Genomic DNA, 16,267 nt, shown 5'->3' with positions numbered 1-16,267 from the left:
TAATCCACAAAATATACTTGCAAACTTTTACCATTTAGGGATATTATTTCAGCGCTTCTTGCGCATCTGTTTACATTCCCCTCACCCGCCATATCCTAAACTTATAAGAACGCTACTACACTTGATCTTATACAAAAGGTTCTTAGAAGTGCTGTTTGGGGAGTAGCCTATAGACAGGGGCTTGGATTGGCGAAAGCTCGCCTGGCAGCGGAGCGCCAGCTCCATGCCAAGATCCAACTAACATAGTTTTAACTGCAGCACCTTTAATCTACTACTAGTTCACTGCCTCCATACATGGTCCCCTTATCAAACGAGCTGTGTCAGGCAGAATTTTGGGTTGTTTTCATGGCTTCCATGTTAACTTTGTCGCCACCCTGCTGTGTAATCCACAAAATATACTGGCAAACTTTTATCATGTACCGATATTATTTGAGCGCTTCTTGCTCACCTCCTTTGGTTCCTCTCTGCCACCCATTGGTTTGAAGCCTGAGTCCATTTAGGGTATGTCGCCATGACACTCTCTAGCCTGCTGCCGCTGCCTCTGCATGCCGTCCCCTATAGTGTCAGGGTCAATTATTGGATGTTTTAGATGCTATCTAGCTTCATTCTGTCACTCTGTCATGGCCATGCTGTTGCCCATAATTTTGGCATAATGGTGCGATTAGGCAGCCTCAGAGGCATCCATGCATGCTGCCCCTGCTGTTTCCTGTCCATTTCCGTGGTGTTTCCATCCTTTTCTGAGGTTCCCAGGTGTTTGGCCAAGCTTCCCTGTGCAGAGCCTTGGTCCCCTTGAAAAATGCTCGAGTCTCCCATTGACTTCAATGGGGTTCGTTATTCGAGACGAGCACTCGAGCATCGGGAAAAGTTCGTCTCGAATAACGAGTACCCGAGCATTTTAGTGTTCGCTCATCTCTAATGTCTACCTGTCTTTGTAGCAGAAGTTAATGGGAACCTGTCAGGGTGATTTGGGACATTAAACCAACAGATCCTTTGTGGTTTAGTGTCCCAAATAATTTCTTATAATGTTTGTAATCACTATAAAAACCACACAACTTTTATAGATACCCACAGAGGAGTCTGATAAAGGACATTGGACACATATCTTTTGCTTCTTTGAAGACAACACATGTACCTTATTTAGAGTGTACTAATCCACCTTATTGAATAACCTCACAGGTATGAAGAACAGTATTTTTTATTGCAGGCCCAGACCAAAATAATACATTGTGTTTTGGGACACTAAAGCACCAGTTGAAAAGGAACTGTGAGTGGCTTAGTGTCCTAAATCATCCTGACAGGTTCACTGTAAGCTGAGAGCAGGCCTCAGGTGTTAGTGACATTAATAATAAATGTACCTTAAAACCAAGACCATAGTTCAGTTGACTCTCATCAATAAAGAGAGTTTTTGGTTACAGGAGTATCACTAGTAGCGAGTGGACATAAACAGATCTTTGGTTTATTACGTGGTTCAAGTTATTGTTCTCCAATAACAGTGTTAACTTTTTTCAATTAACAAACCTGAGCCTTTGATCAAACATTATTCAGAGGAGGGTTCATAACTCTCCAAACCATTTTTCAATGAGCATGAAACAAAAAGAATTATAAACCAACAAATAATTGGCAAGGCAAAAAATGGGAATTTATCAATGCAGTGTGTGTTAAATGACATGGATAGGAATGGATCTGGTTAAAAACTATTAAGATTTGGTTAAAAAAAGAGAGATTTTTATCAAAAGATTTGTAACATTGACAAGAATGTTCACAAAGATGATGCTTAGTATTTTTCTTAAAGCACCAATTCTAGTCGCCGTAATATGTGATTAATCTGGTGGTCGGGCTGTGCTGTGTGCAATTCTATGCAAGGGCTGCCTGGTGTAGAATTGTGCCCTAATCTACGAAAATTCATCATGGAAGTTTGCAGGCTATATCGAGTGCACAAGTGTGGGGCAGGAAAGGGAAAATAATTGCAACACCTGGAGGTTTGCTAGACTTTGAGATGACTTCAGAGCTTGTACACCAGAAAATGGCATACATACTGTGAGGCTTCTGGGGTAGAGAACCCCCTGGACCACCGCAGACGATGACAAAAGCCGACACCTGGGACCAGAGTCTAAGTGGCACCCAGTTTTCACCAGAGCCCGCCGCAAAGCGGGTTGGACTTGCTGCTGCATGGTACAACCAGGTCGTTCCACAGCCGCGACCAGTGGCAGCCAAGGTTGAGGTACAGAATCAGCAGGCAATCTCGTAGTCAGGGACAGGCAATAGGTCAATACAGGCATCAACGGTTCAGGGTCTGGAACGAAACAGGAGGTCAGGGCTGGCAGCAGAGGAGCAGCATCGGTAACAGGTCCGGGGTCACAACAGGAGTTCATTACACGGAACAGCTTTCACTTAGGCATGAGCACAAAGATCTGGCAGGGAACACAGTAAGGGGCTGGGAATTTATCAGGAAAGGCAGGTGGCCAGCGCCAATTAACCCTTTAAATCTAACAGAGCCGGCACGCATGCCCTAGGCAGCGGGGACGTGTGCGAGGAGCTGCGAGAGACGCCCCTGGAACCCGCCAAGGTGAGTAGCGCAGAGGAAGACTGGTGCAACTGTGACCTGAGACAGGGTCTCTAGTCACCCGTGACACATACAAACTGGCATACTGATAAATTTCCCCTTCTATCTTTAATTAGCAGTTCTTTTTAAGCTACTAGGTAGAGACCTAGCTGCTGTGACTCTTTGCTCCCCTCCTATCCACATTGAGTTGTTACTATATAATTTGCCACAAAATGTTTATAACCATTAATGTAAAAATAATAGTACAATATTTTGAATTAAAAAATTTTGTTTTATATGCCCCTAATTTCTTCAGGTCCAGCTTTTCAGTTTTTTTTTATAGGTAAAGCAAAAGCTGTATGTAACTTTTATATTGCTTTTCGTATTTAATGTAGTTATCTTTAACTCTTTACTACAAGTTCTTTGTTGTATAAACAGCAAAGGAATTTTAATACTTGGAAGTTGGAGATGCACTTGACTGACAACAAAGTCAGCAGCGTGGTAATTGTAGTCAAAGCTTGGTAACTCTTAAAAGGATTTACTAAATGGGAAATTGTGAAGTTATCAGGCATGAGAAACACTTACTGCAATTAAGGGGTTACCGGTTATTGCCCTTTTTTTGAGATCTGAGGAAGTGTTTTTGTTCGTTCTCAGGAGATTTATGTTAACAAAATATTAGTAGTTATCCACAGGAAAATATAAACAACAGCATTTTTTTGCTCTAGGCAGTGTTACCTCTTGAGTAGCTATAGTATTTTTGTAGGCAGGAAGACTATAGGCGACAGGCCATTGAAAATGTAACAGCAGAATGTGACTGGGTCACCTGACACCAGTCAAGCAAAAATAGCAAAACCAAAAATTCACTTATACTGTTCGGGGTGATGAGAAGGGGACAGATGGCCAAAGAGAGAAGCCATTAGCCTAAAGACACTTGTATAGAGAAAACTATTAAGGGAATTCAATTAGGCAGAAACAAGCAGAACATCACAAAGACCTGAATACTTAAAGTTAACGTATAATAAATTGTGCCAATATACCTTTTGTTCAGTAATACTATCATCAATGTGCGTGATTTAGATATGACTATATGATAATAGCTTTCGGGTGGTTCAAAATTAAAAGAATGATTTACATGTCATTCCCAATCCATCTGTGGGGACCACAGTGCTCAAACCGCACTGATCCCGACAACAAATTCTGCTCTCGATCACATGACCACATGGACTACCAGAGATAGTCGTGTTTGATGCTCTTCCATCTACTCCACCGACATGGTGAATGGATTAGCAGCATGTATATTTGACCTGCTGCTAAATTTATTAGTAGGAAAGAGACCCCTGTTTTTGCTACAGGTGAATAAGGGATATTTTAGTATAATGGGGGTATAAAGTGTACAGAACACTGAAGAAAAGCATATGGATGGAAATAAGAACTGGGTTGGACGAGTGATGCATCTCACAGACCTTTGAGAAATAAATAATATTTTTAATTGCAACCTTTGTGTCCAACCTTAAAGGGAACCTGTCACCAGGAGACCCATTTTTAGCACTCCCCCAGTCCCCACAGAGCATAGTTTATACACTGCCAAAGTGTCGGCACATTTTGCCATAAAACCCCAACTGGTGGAGGGCTCTACTCTAAGCTTATTGTGCCCTTATTATTAAGAAAAATAGTCTTATAAATTATGCAAATGAGACTGAGGGGCTTCAGGCTCCAATAACACCTATGGAATTTTAAAAAGCCATTTGTTCTACAAACAAGGACATAAGAAACTAAAATAAGAGCCAATCCTGTCTGAGGGGGCACACACCAATATGTCAGTGTGCATGGTTTACAATCCTTTATCCTGGTGGTAGGTGTCCTTTGAAATGAGAACATTAGATTGATTATGATTGAATATGTAATGGTTTGTTCAGTAAAAAAATATTTAAACATTACAGTAGTGACTGCTGTTAACTCATTCCTGCAATCTGCATTTCTATTCATCATGATAATTTCACTAGTACTGTATGCCTCATAAGAGCACATTCCTCTGTACTAGATGATGGATGGTTTATGTGGTCCTCAGGCTCGCTATTAGCGCTACTCTTGTCTATGAAGTGTATAGAACTCCTTGACTAGTGTATCAGGATCGAACTCATAATCCATTACATTTGCCATAGGATTACATTTCTATGCAGTACAATAGACATTATAAACCACTAGAGGGCATCAATAATGTATACCACTAATGGCACATTAAGGTAGAATATTGTTCATATTCATCAGTTTGACTTACGATAATTAATCATGGTACATGTGATGCAAAAAGCTAAGCATTTACTGTATAAAAATATGCCTCACACACATTCATGTATACTGATTTACATTAGCTGCTTTGGGTAGGGTATAAGTCCAGGAATTTTGAGTTCTCCTTACGGAAATTTTGAAAATTAAAGGGGTATTCCCATCAGGGCATTTACATTTAATTAAATTCATTTGCCTTATGTAAACATTTCTTCAATTGGATGTTAATAAAAAAAATGTTCCTGTGTGAAGATAATTTCTCATAAATGTAATCATGTTGTCCCTTAGAAACGAGCTAGCTTCCTCGGATACGACCACGTCACACTCTGGCAGCGGTGGCCAGACTTGCGCTATAGAGTCCTGCCGGACCATAAGGATTCAGCAATCATTACCACAGGACGGCTGTGGGACCTGCAATAACTCCTGGACATTTCATATACAAAAACTTTTTGTTTCTTTGTGCAATCTCTCCAGTAGAGGTGGCTGTATCCGAGGAAGTCATCTCGTTTCTAAGGGACAACATGACTATATTTATGAGAAATTATCTTCACACAGGAACATTCTTTTTTAATAACGTCCAATTGAAGAAATGTTTACATATGGCAGATTAATGAAACTGAATGTGAGTGCCAAGACGAGAATACCCCTTTAAGGCTTCCCTATAGTCATTGATACCCCACTATGGGATTCTGGGAAATATGCTAATAAATTTAGCAGCATGTGATAAGGAAAACATTTCCTTTTAGCTACATTGCAAGGCAGCCCCCTGCTCAGTGAAAATTCATTGCATTGTGAAGGATAACAAAACAACCATTCAGAATTAACATTAGGGAAAAAAATGATGAGAAGTGTAAAAAATGATCAGAAAAAGAGTAATTCCACACAACTCAGAAGAGCTTACAGCCTGTGGGCAGCATGATCCAGGTAGATTTGAGTTTGCTGGATGGGGCACACTACTGCTAATCCTCAACAAAGTGCAGTCAAGCTTCTGCTAAAGATAACAGAGCCTGGAGTGAATGGCACCAAGTCTGTTTTATGATGAGTAACTCCTTGCATTCTTTTAGTCCATTTCAGCCAAAAAAAAAGAGGAACTGCCTGGTATACAGAAGAATGTTTCTGGTCTGAACACCGCACTATAAATCAAAGTGTTTCTGTTACCACTTGAAGCATGAAGAGACAAATTATATACTAGAAAATATATGATCAGGCCAGCAAGATATCTGCAGACAGCTCGTATACAGCTACAGTATGACACAAGATAAAAGCAATAACAATCCCTGTCCCCCGGAGCTTACTGTGTAATTTGGACCAGCGCTGAGCGACTTGGCAAGGTCACACATAGCACTCCTGCTGGCCTTAGAGCAAATTGTCAGACCTCACTACAAAGGCCTTTACACTGAGGAAAGTGATATAATCAGGCCCCAATCACATTGCAGATTTCCAGTCATTTTTTCCTACTGTCTGGAAGTAAACTCTTCCAATATAACCCTGTCATAACACAGTTTCCTACTGTGTGCTAGTATTCTGTCTGTGCCATTATTTTTTACTTAGGAATAAAGCTTTAATGGGAATCAAAGAAATATTTCTATTTCTGTGTTTGCAAACACATGCCACCCATGTATATGGTCATGTCAGGTATTACAGCTCAGCATGTTTATAGCTCAGACACGTACAAAACATCCTTAAAAGCAGGTGAACATGGGTGTCAGGCATTATAAATCATTCACAAGTATACAAAGATAATCCTAGAATCTACAGAAGCTTACTGAAGAATACAGATTTTACTTCTGTGCTTGCAAACAGTGCCACACAGGTACATGGTCATATCAGGTATTACATCTCAGCCTGTTTACAGCTCATCTATACGGACTGGTGCACATAGGTGTTGGACATTGTCAACCATCCATATATATATTAAAGAGAGTCCAGAATGTGGGATACATTTTTGTTTTTGTTTAATTGAATTGTCTATTACATTCCAGCCAAACCTCAGAGGGTAACATGAATAAGCAGTGTCCCCTAGTCATATCAGACATGGTCTATAGACATATCCATTTGCCCTGTATCTGATAATGCTCTTCTGCACTGTATATGAGCAGATATGTGTACAGACAAGGGCTTATGCCTGATTTAGTCATGTTATTATTTGACATTTTTGTGTTAATAGACTAAAAAAATACACAAAATGTATAGGGGTTCAATTTTTATTTAAGCTACTCTGTAAATTACATGACCCCATCATTTGACATTGCCTTTAATGGAAAAGCACCCTCAAACCTCTAAATTCCTATTATATATTAGCTACACTTCAGTATACAGTCCTTCAGGTCCTGTGAGGTTTCATAAGTTTTCCTTACTGGTTTATAGTGCTCTCTATAACATAACATGACATATCTGACAGTTACATGCACCCATTTGTATGTTTTACTTTTGTATTAAGATAGCAACATTTAGCTCTAACATAATATGGCTGCTAATGAAGTAAAAACAGAAAAGAGTCAATCAATCCCTATGGTAACACTGGAGCCATGTCAAGTGCTCCCCTAGAGATTACATAGAGAAAATCTACCTCGTAGCTTTAACTCTTTGCTAACTAGATAATGCAGTATGATACACCCGGTTTGTACAAATTGCCAGATAAAAATGTAGTAAGAAAAATGAAAAATATGTAGAGGTGTAACATCCACTAATGCATTATAATTGACAGTGTAATATTAGTACTTTAGAATTCATGAAATCTCATGAACATGGGAAGATGTTACAGTATTGATACACTATTGATACACAGTATTGTGTACACTATTGATACATAAACCCCTCTTAACTGTGACTGCTTATGCCTCTGATTATGAGAGAAAATAAATTCTCGTGAGATTCAGTAGGTAAATGTCACTCCCACCCTTTTTATAGGGCCTAAACAATTACCAAAGGGTGACGGTTTAGGCACAGGCCCCTAGACACTAGGAAATTTGTGATGTACAAGGTGCCTTGGCTGCTGCCATATCCTTACAGTGCTCTTATTTGGGTTGGATCAAATTAGGTTGGGAAAGAAAGACAATGTTATGTGCCTCAGTGTGTGACATCTAATCTTGTAGCTACCTTTGGAGGCACACACCTGTCAGATACTGTAGAAATATAAAAAAAATCAAGGTATCAAAAATAAAGTTGGACTTTATATATAGTATTTATATCCAGTATTTATATTTATTTCTATTAAAAATGTGTACGTAGTAGAAAACACTTTCTGTATGCTTATGATTTACAGTCTGCAAGTAGAAGTCCCTTAGCCTCAGATGTTGTATGCAGTAGCGCTACCACATTCCCAGTCATCACTCGTAATTCTGCATTGTGACCGCATGATTCTGGCGTCACATGACCAAGGCCACCATGAAGCAGTAACCTATTACAAGTCCGTTTATTTTCTAAAATTAACTGTTTCCCCCTGCTAAAGGGGAATATGGCTGACTGTGTTCCAAATATATTTTTACCATAAAAAAATGTTGTACTTCTAACCTCTTCAAGACCCGGTCATTTTCAGTTTTTGCATTTCTGTCTTTTTAATTAAAGCATTCCAAAATCCATATCTTCCTTTTTCTCCATTTACAGAGCCCTATGAAGGCTTATTATTTATAAGACAAAGTGTACTTCCTCGTGGCACTGTGTACTAGGAAGCTGGAAAAAAAAAAATATATATACCACAAAAGAATAAAGGGTCCACGAAAGAATAAAGGGTCACAGTAAAAGCCGTGAAAACAAAGTCCGCTACAATGAAACCATTTACAATTATACCATTTTGAGAGCTGTACGTCCTTTTCATCACTTTTTATTAGAATTTTGTGAGTGACAAAACAGCAAATAATTTATGATGATAGGGGTATCTTGAAAGCTTAAAAATGCCCTAGTCGATGTAGATTTCACATGTTGAATGATTAAGGATTTGGTAGATCTTTAAGGTGTTTCTTTTAAGGTGTTTTCCTATTTTCACATAATTGGGGATAAATGCTTTACCACATAGGCTCATGACAAAACTGTGTTTGGTCCTTGAAGAATGGACCCTGCGCTCACTGCATCATAGTGACATGTAATGAACTATAATACACCTCTTCCCTGCAAAACAACAGCATCCAGCTTGGAAGAAGGGACTCTTGCATTATAAATCACTATAATTGCTAAGAATCCTATCCTCCACCCAGTGGTTGGCCCATAGAAATGGGTTGGTGATGCACAAGTATGACTATCATTTGCTTTACTTACAGGGAACCTGTGGATATATAGAGGAGTAGAGATATTGTATAGATATATATGCATGTATAGATGATATATAGAGGATGCAGTCTCAGAGAAGAAAGAAGAAGCTATAGCCAGACATGCACACCTCTGGGACTAGGCCTTATCACACCTTGAGTTTTCACACTTTTTCAGTGACCTCCAGTGATCACACTTTTTCAGTGACCTCCAGTGATCACACTTCTCCAGTGACCTCCAGTGATCACACTTCTCCAGTGACCTCCAGTGATCACACTTCTCCAGTGACCTCCAGTGATCACACTTCTCCAGTGACCTCCAGTGATCACACTTCTCCAGTGACCTCCAGTGATCACACTTCTCTAGTAATCACACTTCTCCAGTGACCTCCAGTGATCGCACTTCTCCAGTGACCTCCAGTGATCGCACTTCTCCAGTGACCTCCAGTGATTGCACTTCTCCAGTGACCTCCAGTGATCGCACTTCTCCAGTGGCCTCCAGTGATCACACTTCTCCAGTGAGCTCCAGTGATCACGCTTCTCCAGTGACCTCCAGTGATCACACTTCTCTAGTGACCTCCAGTGATCACACTTCTCTAGTGAGCTCCAGTGATCACACTTCCCCAGTGACCTCCAGTGATAACACTTCTCCAGTGACCTCCAGTAATCACACTTCTCCAGTGACCTCCAGTGATGACACTTCTCCAGTGATCACACTTCTCCAGTGACCTCCAGTGATCACACTTCTCCAGTGACCCCCAGTGATCACGCTTCTCCAGTGACCTCTTCTCCAGTGACCTCCAGTGATCACACTTCTCCAGTGACCTCCAGTGATCACACTTCCCCAGTGACCCCCAGTGATCACACTTCACCAGTGACCTACAGTGATCACACTTCTCTAGTGAGCTACAGTGATCACACTTCTCCAGTGACCTCCAGTAATCACACTTCTCCAGTGACCTCCAGTGATCACACTTCACCTGTGACCTCCAGTGATCACACTTCTCCAGTGAGCTCCAGTGATCACACTTCTCCAGTGACCTCCAGTGATCACACTTCTCTAGTGAGCTACAGTGATCACACTTCTCCAGTGACCTCCAGTAATCACACTTCTCCAGTGACCTCCAGTGATCACACTTCTCCAGTGGCCTCCAGTGATCACACTTCTCCAGTGACCTCCAATGATCACACTTCTCCAGTGACCTCCAGTGATCACACGTCTCCAGTGATCACACTTCTCCAGTGACCTCCAGTGATCACACTTCACCAGTCACCTCCAGTGATGACACTTCTCCAGTGACCTCCAGTGATCACACTTCTCCAGTGACCTCCAGTGATCACACTTCTCCAGTGACCTCCAGTGATCACACTTCTCCAGTGACCTCCAGTGATCACTCTTCACCAGTGACCTCCAGTGATCACACTGCTCCAGTGACCTCCAGTGATCATGCTTCTCCAGTGACCTCCAGTGATCACACTTCTCCAGTGACCTCCAGTGATCGCACTTCTCCAGTGGCCTCCAGTGATCACACTTCTCCAGTGAGCTCCAGTGATCACACTTCTCCAGTGACCTCCAGTGATCACACTTCTCTAGTGACCTCCAGTGATCACACTTCTCTAGTGAGCTCCAGTGATCACACTTCCCCAGTGACCTCCAGTGATAACACTTCTCCAGTGACCTCCAGTAATCACACTTCTCCAGTGACCTCCAGTGATGACACTTCTCCAGTGATCACACTTCTCCAGTGACCTCCAGTGATCACACTTCTCCAGTGACCCCCAGTGATCACGCTTCTCCAGTGACCTCTTCTCCAGTGACCTCCAGTGATCACACTTCTCCAGTGACCTCCAGTGATCACACTTCCCCAGTGACCCCCAGTGATCACACTTCACCAGTGACCTACAGTGATCACACTTCTCTAGTGAGCTACAGTGATCACACTTCTCCAGTGACCTCCAGTAATCACACTTCTCCAGTGACCTCCAGTGATCACACTTCACCTGTGACCTCCAGTGATCACACTTCTCCAGTGAGCTCCAGTGATCACACTTCTCCAGTGACCTCCAGTGATCACACTTCTCTAGTGAGCTACAGTGATCACACTTCTCCAGTGACCTCCAGTAATCACACTTCTCCAGTGACCTCCAGTGATCACACTTCACCTGTGACCTCCAGTGATCACACTTCTCCAGTGACCTCCAGTGATCACACTTCATCAGTGACCTCCAGTGATCACACTTCTCCAGTGGCCTCCAGTGATCACACTTCTCCAGTGACCTCCAATGATCACACTTCTCCAGTGACCTCCAGTGATCACACGTCTCCAGTGATCACACTTCTCCAGTGACCTCCAGTGATCACACTTCACCAGTCACCTCCAGTGATGACACTTCTCCAGTGACCTCCAGTGATGACACTTCTCCAGTGACCTCCAGTGATCACACTTCTCCAGTGACCTCCAGTGATCACACTTCTCCAGTGACCTCCAGTGATCACTCTTCACCAGTGACCTCCAGTGATCACACTGCTCCAGTGACCTCCAGTGATCATGCTTCTCCAGTGACCTCCAGTGATCACACTTCTCCAGTGACCTCCAGTGATCACACTTCTCCAGTGACCCCCAGTGATCACGCTTCTCCAGTGACCTCTTCTCCAGTGACCTCCAGTGATCACACTTCTCCAGTGACCTCCAGTGATCACACTTCCCCAGTGACCCCCAGTGATCACACTTCACCAGTGACCTACAGTGATCACACTTCTTTAGTGAGCTACAGTGATCACACTTCTCCAGTGACCTCCAGTAATCACACTTCTCCAGTGACCTCCAGTGATCACACTTCACCTGTGACCTCCAGTGATCACACTTCTCCAGTGAGCTCCAGTGATCACACTTCTCCAGTGACCTCCAGTGATCACACTTCTCTAGTGAGCTACAGTGATCACACTTCTCCAGTGACCTCCAGTAATCACACTTCTCCAGTGACCTCCAGTGATCACACTTCACCTGTGACCTCCAGTGATCACACTTCTCCAGTGACCTCCAGTGATCACACTTCATCAGTGACCTCCAGTGATCACACTTCTCCAGTGACCTCCAATGATCACACTTCTCCAGTGACCTCCAGTGATCACACGTCTCCAGTGATCACACTTCTCCAGTGACCTCCAGTGATCACACTTCACCAGTCACCTCCAGTTATGACACTTCTCCAGTGACCTCCAGTGATCACACTTCTCCAGTGACCTCCAGTGATCACTCTTCACCAGTGACCTCCAGTGATCACACTGCTCCAGTGACCTCCAGTGATCATGCTTCTCCAGTGACCTCCAGTGATCACACTTCTCCAGTGACCTCCAGTGATCACACTTCTCCAGTGACCTCCAGTGATCACACGTCTCCAGTGATCACACTTCTCCAGTGACCTCCAGTGATCACACTTCACCAGTGATCACACTTCTCCAGTGACCTCCAGTGATCACACGTCTCCAGTGATCACACTTCTCCAGTGACCTCCAGTGATCACACATCTCCAGTGATCACACTTCTCCAGTGACCTCCAGTGATGACACTTCTCCAGTGACCTCCAGTGACCACACCTCTGTGGATAGAGTATTTGCAGGATAACTTCTCTGTAACTAATACAGCAGGAGTAAACTAATGGTATATTCACAAGTAGCTAATTTGTTGCATAGACTTCTTCACTTGTCCTATCCCTATGACTGCTGCTTCCAGAAATCAATACATTTTCAGAAATCATTGGAAAGGCAGATATTTTTGACAACACTTCACCCCTGTGTGACTATATCCCTAGAAATGGAAAGGTCCCTGTAGTGAAAGCCACGTAAATGGCACATTGGAGCCTTGTTGACTTTATGTGGAGGGGCTAAGCACCGCATTAACTCTTGGCAAGCCATGTGAGTGCCGAGGCAATTATGTCATTGAGATTGGAGAGGTCGGGGCGGTGTGAACAATGAATCAGTGTAGTGCTGCTTCACGTGTAGCCCTGTGCTCTGTGTGTGAGGAGACTAGGAGGAGAGTGTCAGCAGCCCGGGCCTGCCCCTCCCCTCTGGCTGAGCTGCACTCACACGGGCACTGCATTGGTTTGTTGACAAAGTGGATGAATGAGTGGAAGAGCTCCAGCACAGGCTATGGCAGTGGCTAGCAGCAGCACAGGAGCTCAGCCACAGCAGCAGTAGTCCAGCCCTGGACCCCGACTTCTTCATCCTGGCACTGGATCTATTAGGCGTGACAGCTCTCTATGTGTAGTCCATAGCGCACACTCCCTGCTCATCACCTCCTGGCAGCCGACTGCTAGTCCTCTCCACAGCAACTTGGATCCTCAGGGTCTCACTACTTACCTTCAGAGATAACAGGTACATGGCTTTCTGCACTCACTCCTTATATAGTACAATATACTGTCTACTATAGGATGTGCTCATCTTAGGTTAGCTTTTACTAGTTGACACCTGTTTCAATATAAGCAGAGAGCATGTAGTTATATATATATATATATATATATATATATATATATATATATATATATATATATATATATATATATATAGTATTATTTCTCCTATGTACATATGTGTATATGCACTCTATATATGTCTCTATAGTCATCTATCTAGCTACTCTATCTATCTATCTATCTATCTATCTATCTATCTATCTATCTATCTATCTATCTATCTATCACCTATATGTATTTCTATTACCTGTGCCTATTTAACTATTCTGTTAAGTTAGGCTAAACAGTCTATTTGTATAACTTAAAATACAATGTCCAATATACTGTGATGTAGTATGAACACAGGGAACGACTTAGGATATGTATATTGGATTGCTCAATCTAGTTGCATAACTGACCTGCACTTTATTATATACATGTATCTTATTTAGTTCAGCATGTTAAACCTTTAATTAGAATTTCTATAATGTGATTTTGTGGTATAATTACTGGGGAGAGCATTTGAGTAGTAGTAGACGACGCTTTAAAGTACATCATGTGCCTGAATTCTTTATTTGACTTTTTGAAGGAATTACTGAGTCTTGAAAATATTCAGCATGCTTTTTCTTAAACATTGGCAGTCATTTCCAGGTTGGTGAAAGCCTGCCAACATTTACAGGGAAGTCTACATGTTACAGATTGAGGAACAGACATAACCATTCTAAACATCTTTGCCAAAATGGATTTTTAATGAAGTACGCTGCAAGCTTACTTTATAAGGTCCCTAATAATGATTTGTGTGACTGAGCTGGTTTTCAGCTTGTCTTGTTACGTTTTATCCTAAGTTATATAGTGCAGTGTAATAAGCATTCCAACTCCTGAGTCTGCTGGTTCAATCAGTCATACTGTCTGTAATAGGGCGTATATGATCACACCCATATTTAGTATATATATATATATATATATATATATATATATATATATATATAATCAGATGAGTGTATATATATATATATATATATATATATATATATATATATATATACAGAAATCTACTTGTACTGTATATTGCAATCCATAGCCTTATTGCATAAGAAAACCAACAGACCCACAATTGTGGTGACCTCCTTTGATGATAATGCTACTTACAGAAATGCCATCGTATTTGAAGTCGGAGGCAATTATTGTGGAAGTGTGTTGCTAATGTATACTGGAAGTTAGATATTGTCCAAACAGGATATTGCTATTTTAGTAGTGGGATTCTCCAGCCTCTGTGTCTCATTTTTACATTCAAGGACAACAGAAAAGTACAACTCCTGATTTAAACTACTTTCTGGGGAAATCAGTAGATTACATGTCATCCTATATCATTATAGTCATTTTTAGTAATTGTTACATGATCAATGGGAGGTTTGTATCAGTTGCATATTATATAGTTATAATGAGACATATGACCTCTAGTTTAACTTTCCTCTAACAGTCTGACACCCAAAAGTTAAAGCCCCTTTGTACTCCAGATACATCTCTGTTGCTTATCCAGAGTAATTAGACCAGAGCACAACACCATGATTTATCCCCACCGTAATGGGAAGAAGATCATGGTCATATAGCTGACTTCAACCATTCTCTGGATTTGAAGTATAACAGAGCTGATTCCCTTCACAAAAATGTGAGTGATGTTTTGTATACAATGTCTTGTTAATATCTCAGTGACAAAACGGTTCCCACCTGCTTGCCAGCCAACATTTCACTCTGCTTTATTGGTAATTAAAGTACAATGTATGGAAAAAGTCTAGAGATGAAATAGCATTCTTCATTTTCCAATGACAATGAGAGCTATTTTCACTTGACTCCTTTGAATCGACACTTTTACGACCCCTGCCTCCATAATAATCCCTTATCTTCTTCATGCAGCACTCGCTGAGGTCTTCACAAACAACAATTGTTCGGTAGTTTGGAATTTAGCAATAACCTAGGAAGACATTTACTGTTATTAGTACTTTACTTTTATGATTGTTTAACCTTCCAACATAAATTCTACTTTTCACATATATAGATATATGTGTGGTGTTAGAGTAGAATGCATAATCTATCTCATTATTAAACATGTTTAATAACTAGTTTCACTAGTATGCAAAATATATGTGTACCCTCTGCACCATTTGTGTGTTATCTACTCTGTATGGTCCAGGTTTTACAGACTTTCAGGCATAAAAATATAATTAAAAGTACTCATGTATGCAATTTTTCCATAACAGACAATATTTCTTCCAGTAAATTGTCTTTGGTTAAAAAATGTTTCCATCCTATATGCTAATGTGTTTTTGGAAGGTGGAATGAAGACAACTCTTTTTTAACTTTGACCTAACTCTGTCCCTATCTAAAAACTGGTGCATTGACGTGAGAGATAACATTCTCAGTTGTTTATCATATCAGCACAACAGCCAGCTGAAGTTGCCGGTGTATCATGACATCATTTTGCTTGCCTATTGTGGCAATAATACCAATAGTCCCAAAATACCATCTTTTCTAGCCTTGCATTGTCATGCTTCTACTCAATGTGCATCCTGGCTGCCCATATTGCCAGGTATTATACTGGTGCTTATGGTCTAATCATGGACATGAGGGATTTATCACGACTGGGCGCATTGTGTGCCCTTCATGCCACATATATGACTTCATCTTAATGGCTTTTCAGCCTACTAGTTCAAGTATGATGCTTTTGGAAGGGCACATACAGCTG

The 16,267-nt window shown here is 41.4% G+C and overlaps 1 protein-coding gene and 1 long non-coding RNA gene across 3 annotated transcripts in view; one reads left to right on the top strand and one right to left on the bottom strand.

The window, feature by feature from the left end:
• The first annotated feature begins 13,065 nt into the window (after window positions 1–13,065).
• Window positions 13,066–16,267, top strand: part of SEMA3D (semaphorin 3D) — a 142,489-nt gene continuing 139,287 nt past the window's right edge. Inside the window, exon 1 of the mRNA XM_072147286.1 lies at window positions 13,066–13,447. The gene's annotated coding sequence lies outside the window, so the exon portion shown is untranslated. The remainder of the gene's footprint in view (window positions 13,448–16,267) is intronic.
• LOC140127068 (uncharacterized) overlaps window positions 15,266–16,267 on the bottom strand; it is a 50,736-nt gene continuing 49,734 nt past the window's right edge. For both annotated transcript variants that reach the window (XR_011854947.1, XR_011854946.1), the window contains exon 3: window positions 15,266–15,496. This is a non-coding gene — a long non-coding RNA (uncharacterized lncRNA). The remainder of the gene's footprint in view (window positions 15,497–16,267) is intronic.

Source organism: Engystomops pustulosus, chromosome 4 (assembly GCF_040894005.1).
Source record: "Engystomops pustulosus chromosome 4, aEngPut4.maternal, whole genome shotgun sequence".
NCBI classification, from domain to species: Eukaryota; Metazoa; Chordata; class Amphibia; order Anura; family Leptodactylidae; genus Engystomops; species Engystomops pustulosus.
This window is presented reverse-complemented; position numbering and strand designations above follow the sequence as displayed.